Below are 8,746 nucleotides of genomic sequence, written 5' to 3' on the forward strand. Positions count from 1 at the left end.
AGTTGTCCCCATCCACTATCACTTTGCACGCTTGAGACGGACACTCCTCCCATTCTATTAGCATGTATCGCAATTGTCTCGTGACTCTTGTGGGCAAGACTATCCATGTAGAAATTAAATTTATTGATGCCCCTTTAGATTACAACATTCTCTTGGGTCATAGTTACACATATGCCATGCTATTCATCGCATATGCAGTTTTTTGCAAGATGTGCTTCCCCCATGAAGGGAAGATTGTCACCATCGATCAGTGGACATACTACGAGCTAGCATCAATGACCTCCCCTGATTCCATTATCTTGTTAATGTTTGATAACCAGTCTTCAACTCCTCTCACCAGTGTTTCACCTGTAGTCTACAAATATTCCTTATTATTGGGTTATTTCCCTGGTCCTCCCCCTCTCATCTCAAAGCCTAACTCTTTGAGTTTTCACATGTTACAAACATCACGGGATGCTCTCAAGTAGTTTGGTACATCTGATCAACAACCAACTCCTCAGCACCCTGTTGTTACCCTCTCAGGCAAGCCATATGAATCCACCCCCTAAGACCTCCTTCATTTATGGGTTCCTCCCCTATGTTCCCACCGAGAACTGTTCCTCCAGGTCTTAACCATCCAAGAGTTGTTTCACTGGGACATTACCCTGCAAGCCAAATACCTTTCTTGTTTCCTCCTCCATGAATCTTTTCTTTCCCTTTCATGGCTTCGTTGGTCCTCCCTAATATGACTTTAGGGATCCCAATATGGTACATTGATCCCCCTGCAAGCACTCTACCTAGTTAGCTAAGACCTTATTGTGCTTTGACCCCAGTTCAACTGGTCCCTACGGCCCCAGTCGCTGCTCGAGTTCTAGCATAGCCTCAACAGGAACCCACTCTTGTTGCAAATGCATCCGAACAGGGGGTGAAATCGAAGAGGAAAGAACCTAAGGAGAAGGATCCCCAAGCTCCTCTAGCCCAAAAGACCCCAAAGTCATCACCTCTGTGCGCATTGTGTAAAATTGTTGGGCATGACACCAATAATTGTCTTGAATTCCCTCATCCCAAACCTTTGGTTCATGAAATGTTCCCTCAGTCAAATACCACTAAGGTCCATGTTACCTTACCGGGTCCAACCAAGAAACTCAGAACATTGTACAAAAATCACCCTTGTGTCTTGTGCAATAATCATGGTCACTATTCCCATTGTTTCCCTCATCTCGACGAATTTTGTGATTGCCTTGAGGTACTTCGTGTATATGAGAACACTCATAGTGGATCACCTACTCCTCTACCCATGGATTCTGGTATGACTAGTAAATCATAACAAGGTGACTTTGGTCCCCCCATCATGATCCCTCCCCCCATGTCGAGATGAGGGACTCCACAGGCCATATCCTTTACCTATCATCATCCTTGAGTTCCTTGCAGGAAAACCTTTCTGAGGTTTCTACACGCACTTCTATCGAACCTCACTCGATAGAATCCCAGGTCTCAACATCCGTAGATCCTCCATCTACTAGCTCATCTTCTACCATTCCAAACGATGCATATGTGAACCTTCTCTCTCAAGTTGATGCACTAGGCACGACAACCACATCATGTAGTCAGTCTTCCTCCTGTCCTCCCATCTCCCATTCTGATGAGGACATCATGGAAGCCATGACTACCCCTAATTATCCTTGAGATGATATGCACCATTGTGCATACTTCCTTCCATATTTGGAGTCCACCACTCTAAATACATCTAGTATGCCCATAGAATATTGGGGGCACATAGGCCCCTACTTCTCCTTATCATCCTTTGGAGGATTCGTGCCAACTTGGGTTAAGATGCTTGAATCTGTTTTTCGAGTAGTTGAAACACAATGGTGCTCCACAAACTCCTCCTGCTAGGGAGCATCATTCCCACCTTTCCATACCAGATCAATCCCCTCCATCACATATGCTTGCAGGAAGTATGTTTTTCCCGGGGGCATGATCATTTTCCCCTAGCCATCTTCTTAATTTCTTAACATAAGTGTCAGCCTACATCCGACTAAATCTAGGTATGGTTAATTATCCTCTCATTCCTTAGATAATTTGTCCTACTAGCCTCTCTAGTGAGCCATATGCACATCACATATCATAGACGTTTGATACCACATATTCAAATATTCTACTCTATGTCCACATAGTACCCATTTTTGACATAGTGGATGAGAATGATTCTAGACCTCCTCTAGTAGTTCATTCTCGTTTTCCTCTTGCCTTAATTATTGTTCTAAGAAGCATTAAGGCCATCTTCAAACAAGTAAGGCCATTCGCCTAAAATCCGTAGATACCAATTTCGATGTTTGGTTTGTCTGCTATGATCTACACAAGATTTAAGGCCTTCTTGTCCTCTCAAATTGGAGGGAAAACGCTCTTTTATAGGAAAACCCGTAGTTTTTCTGTTGCACATTGCGACCAAACCGTAACTTAGTTGGATGAACCATTAGCACCATTGGAAAGCTCTCATTGAGTATTATAGTGGGTCTTTCTCATTTTTTATGATTTTACAATTCACACAGAAACCATTTTTCCAAGAAGGCTCACTTCCTCACCTCTTCAAATCGAATTTCTTCATATGCAATGCTTTTACCTGACGTACCACCTTCCCTTAATTCTTGTCATCTCACGTGTCGATTCTTGTCATGGGTAACCATTATTTACTCATGCTTTCATGGTCCCCACCGGGCCTAATCTGTGTGGCAGTGTCATCGAGTCACCCTTGTTCAAAGCATCCACGATGAGTCACCTTTGCATCCATGGAGTCTGTTTCACATCCCATTATAGCATGTCACAATATTCCATCCATATTGCATATCATTCATCCTGTATTACCCATTTTAGCCTCCAATCATATTGTCCCCCATCCCCTCCCGAGTTGAGTCAGTCGCTGCCAGATCAACCATGCACTTTATGCTCTAAAAAGGGAAGTCATTTGTTTGTCCCTCGGTCCCACATTTTGCATTGTCCCTTGTGTCAGTCCATCAATCACATTACTATTTTCCCCCATGCCTTAGTTGAGGATCCTCATTGCCTCACCTTTAGCGGGCCCTATTATGTTTACATCAACATATTTATTCCAAAAGAACAGCCTAGATGGCGGTGTATCTTGGTTCCAGCTTCCATTCATGTTCGATGCCTCAGATCAAGCAAAGGGACTCATTATTTCCCTTTGACTTGCTTGTTTCATGCTCCTGATTCATACACTTGATGATCCAGTGATGCAGTAAATTGTACCATAGATTTTCAGGCGTGTGTGAGATTTTTCAGCCCTCATGAGGGGTGGCCCTTCAGGTAGCCCCCCACATGTCCAAACTCCTTCATATTATGCTACAGCCTCAAATGAAATTCCATAGATTTGATGGGTTTGGTTCCTACCGATCGAAATGTTCATAGAATTCATGTCCCCTTTAGATGATCCATTCGGTTTTGAAAGCCCTTCCCTATTCAGTAGGTCTTATTTGGTTGTTCTACCCTCCTCCCCACCCATTTTTTGAGGGAAGGTCCATTATATCTCATGTGCTTAGATGATATTGTATTTAGTCCTGGCTCATGTTTTTTCCAGGTGCATTATGTATATGAGACACATTGTATTATTTTATGGCTCAGTTATGCCAGCATGTCATGTACTTCATTGCTCAGTTTTATGTTTCTGGGTGCATCATCATTCTTGTACTAAGTTATCTTAGCGGGTATAGGTATGCCTCCCCCACCTCACTTAGATCATGTACCACAACATAAAAGGAGACTTGCATTGGTCTCAACCCCTCTATCCCTATCCTATTTCACTTCAACTCTATTGTTCTCTCTCTCTCTGACTCCACTTTGTTGTCTAGTGATTGTGTCTTTACAAGGTACTTCGATCATACATTTTGCTCCTAACACTCATACGTTGGGGGGAAATCTGTTATCGCCAAAAAATTGATCATTTAGCCTAATTTACTAGATGGACCAAAGTAAAACATGTAAGGCCAACTTTACCATAGTAAAATTGCTTTCACTGTGAAAAAATATTTAATAAACCACATTTGTTAAGTAATTTATAATTAAACCCATGAAGAATAATTAAACAAATCATTATTTATTTAATTTTCTTTTAGGAATAATTAAATAAACCATTGATAAATTAATATTCCTTGTCATATTTGACCGAGTTATGAAAAATCAATAGATAAATTATTAATTATCTTATTTTTCTCTAGGAATAATTAATTAATCACTAATTAATTATTGTCAAGTTTGACAAAATCCCTCAGGAATAATTAAATAAATCATTATTTGTTTATTATTCCTTAACCAATTTCTTGAGATAACAAATAAATCATTTATTTATTTATTATTTCTAAATAAAATTTTAAATACTTTTTCCCTCCTAACCAAATATAATAAAATATTCCAAGTGGTTATTCCAAGAATGGGGTTAATAATATTTTATTATTTCTCATTATTCGAGGATAATTCAATATTTTGTTATAAATAGAAGGGTTTTCCATTCATTATTCACTTTTGATCATTTTCATTGTTGCACTCACTGTTGTAACTTTGATTTTATCATTGTCGCACACCATTTTTCTTTCATTTGAGTTTCCATTGAGCCCAAACATTTTATTTTTTGGGTTTACACATTATACAGGAGAGAGACTTTACACAAGTTGAAGATATTTGAGGATAGCCAAGAACCCATGCCATAAAGGGGGATTGGTAACATATATTTGTTCCCTTCACACGTGTTATTTAATAAAATATATTCTTTGTATATCTAGTTACCATTGGACTATTGGAGTTACCCAAATTTATTACTATTTTATTTTGTTGCTTAACTATGATTGTGGCATAGATCAGGACTTTGGCAGGTTTTGTTTCTATCATTTGTTGTAGATATACATTGTTTATCAGCCATTTATATTGTTGAGATTGCTTGTCATCCATAGTATTAGGTGATTTCTTTTCGTACACCTTTGAGAAGAAAAAGCTATAACACCTCTGCAAAGATGTAATAGGACAACCAAACTTGGAGAAATTCCTGATAAACCTCCTGTAATAGCCTCCTAGTCCCATGAATGATCTAACCTCATCCACATTATTTGGAGTTGACCACCCCAGGATAGCCTTAATATTTCTAGATCCATTGTTATCCCTTCCTTAGAAACAAAATGTCCCAAGTAATGAATCTGAGACTGAAAGAAATTTTTCTTGTTGAGCTTGGTATACGACTTATGCTCTATCAACAATCTTAATAATGTTGCGAGATGCTCTGCATGTTTTTCCTCTTTCTTTGAATAGACCAATAGATCATCAACAAAGAATATCACAAACTTATCCAAATAATGGTGCAACACATTATTCATCAAATACATGAAGGTGGCTAGAGCATTGGTAAGACTAAAAGGAACCACCACAAACTCATAGTGCCCATACCTTATATGGAATGCAGTCTTGTAGATGTCTTCTTCTTTGATGTGCACCTAATGGTATCCCATTATCAGATCAATATTTGAGAATATTGTTTCTCCCTTCATCTAATCAAATAAATCATCAATATGAGGCAATGGATACATGTTCTTAATAGTCACCTTGTTCAGCTACATGTAATCAATGCACAATCTGAGAGTATCATCCTTCCTCTTTACAAACAACACTGGTGCTCCCCATAGAGATACATTCAGCCATATGCAATTAATAAAATATCTCACATAGATGCAAGTATCACAAGTATATTATCTGAAAAAAGAATAAATTGTTGGGAAAACTATGGGAGGGAGCACATTCCTCCCAACTATTGTGTTGCCAACAACAACTCCTGATGAGATCAAACTTATTGTCTAATAGGAATAACAACCTCTTTTGTATTCCTTAATGGAATCTTTATAATTTCTTCCTAGCATATTTTTCTTTAGCAGCTTCTTGCTTTTATGGTTTGTACGCCTTTAATTACCTAGGATTTTATTTTTTAATTTATGAAAAGAGTCTCTTATATTTCTTTTAAAGAACACATTTCTCTCATGTTGTGATTTTCTCTTACTTTTCACCCAACTTATCATTTCTCTCCAGCTAATTACTAATTTTTCACATAGTATAATCTTTCTCTCCATTATGCTATTATGAAAATAACAATTTTTTCCTATGATATTTTAGAAAAGGTTTAGGAAAGTCGATAATGTGGACTTCACCACCTAAAAAATTGTCTAGAATAACAAAAAGCCTCTATTACTCATATTTTATTTCTCATAGTTTCTCAAAAGAAGTAATATTTATTCATAATATAAAATTTAATTACATAATTAGTTACTTCAAATCCTATCCTCCATAACTATTTAGTTCAACAATAATCTCAATAGACTAAAAATAGTCATGTATTTTAAAAGAAAAGCACAAGGGTATCACAAAATAATTTGTACACAAATAAAATGCTCCTATTAACCTCAAGAAGTTTCATTTGTATGTATTGTCAATATTAGTTTTCTTGGTTTTTTCATGAAATAAGCTTTTAAAATTTTATATCTTTCATTTACTACAAAGTGAAAGTATGTAATCGTAGAAAAAGTAATGAATGTTTTACTATATTTGTTATTTATATGTTTGTTTCTACCATTGGTGAAGATAAGGTTTTGACTTGACATGATCAACAAGTCTACTATGTCAGGTGAGGATGTAATTGCATGTATGTAATCTACATCTAACCAAATGTATGTAGATGAAACACTGAATTTTTAGTACAACTTAGAACCCATATTCCTCCAATTGTGTCCTAGATATCAATTATCTTTTTGTAAAGTGATACTCCTATGCATCCAAAACAAGTATAAAATTCTTTGGAAAGATAACTCTGAGACTTGTATAATGTCATTGATATTTTTACATGCTATGAAATGCACCATATTAGAAAACTTGTCCTCCACCACCATCACTAAATGACAGCTTCTCTATGCATTATTCATTTGAAAAATGATATACGTGATTATGTTTTCCCCCAACATTTCAAGTACCAACAAGGTAGTATGCAACTTAGTGTTATTCCTTCTTCCTTTGGCCAATTGGAAAATTCTATAAAATCCAATAAACTTCTTAACATATTTTTTGGTAGTAGAAAAAAATGCTTCTCGTGCACTAAATTCATTCATTTTATCCTCCCTAAAACATCCACATAAACCTCCATTATTTACTTCTTGAATGAGATTCAATTTCAATGAACTCTCTAGAGTACACAATTTATTTTACTTAACCAATAATCTTATTCGACATTGAAATTGAAATATATGGTGTCATGCTCTTATCCATTAATTACACACAATTTTTTTGTTATGTCCAAAATAATAACTTCAGCATGCATGGTATTTAACAATATCATCCTCCATTTTAATGGATCAACAACCTTATGAGACTTGTAAACCTAAGTTTAAAAAAAATGAGTTAATTTGTGAAAACTACATCTATTTGTAATGCTTTTAATTGAACTTAGCTTCAATGTTAGCTCAACATATTACATGGTGTAATTGAACTAGATAAAAAGGATAACCACATTCTAGCCAACACCAAAAAAACCCAATTCACTTAATTCATATGAATTTTCTTAATATACTTTATTAAACTTAATATTATTATTCAAAATATAAATTGATAAATACATATATTTTGTAATATAGTTTATTAAATAAGTATTATATATATATATATATATATATATATATATATATATATATATATATATATAACAAAATGCTTTAAAAGAAAAATCTTAATAAAATTATATTATTTTACAAAAGTGTGCATGACTTTGACAAAAATATAATATTTAAAATAAAACATTATGAAAACAAATCCAAAAGAAATAAAAGTATTATACATCCATTTAATTTCTCATTAAACGATAATCTTATAAACTAAATATAAATATAAATATAAATATAAATATAAATATAAATAATAATAATAATAATAATAATAATAATAATAATAAATATTATTTTTATGAATAATTATTATTATTATATATTTTAGAATGATGGCAATGATTAACACATGTGGACATAGAATTGTTCTAATAATCCTTAATAAGTTTGGTAGAATATTATATGTTATTAATTATTATATTATAAAGATTTATGGTCTATGTAAGTTAACTATTTGTTTTTAAAGATAATATTTTATTATTAAATATTTATTAAAATAAATTATTTTTTATTATGGTATCATGATATTAATTGAGTGTTAGTTTAATTGGTCTAGCTTTTATTATTAAAGTATTTTTTTATTAATTAATATATATGATTATAGAATTGCTCTAATAAACTTTAATAAGCTAACTAGAATATCATAGCTTATTAGTTATTATATTATAGTGCTTTATTATGTATTTTAAGTTTAACTATTTGTTTCTTAAGATCTTATATTATTGATGATTTTCTATTAAAATAAATTTAATTTTTATTCTTGCCATTTTATTAGAAAACCCTAACCCCAAGAGTGTTGAGCATAGTTGACTCCATGACATCCTATTAGCAAGATACTTTTAATGAAGAGAATTAGACCAATTGATCTAACCTTTGCAAATAATAATTAAATTAAAATTATGGAAGTATTATTCCAAAATAAGCATGCCTCTAGGCAAAATTAGACATGATGATATAATGAAACATCCAGAAGCATGTAAATATTACCTTTTGATACTTTTCACTTTTGGTAGATTCAAAGTTAAAGATGAATTTATGCTTTTTCTTAATAATATTATTCATATTAC

The sequence above is a fragment of the Pinus tabuliformis genome, chromosome 7 (assembly GCF_031772625.1).
Source record: "Pinus tabuliformis cultivar Carrire ecotype Pingquan chromosome 7, CPIR1, whole genome shotgun sequence".
Taxonomy (NCBI): domain Eukaryota; kingdom Viridiplantae; phylum Streptophyta; class Pinopsida; order Pinales; family Pinaceae; genus Pinus; species Pinus tabuliformis.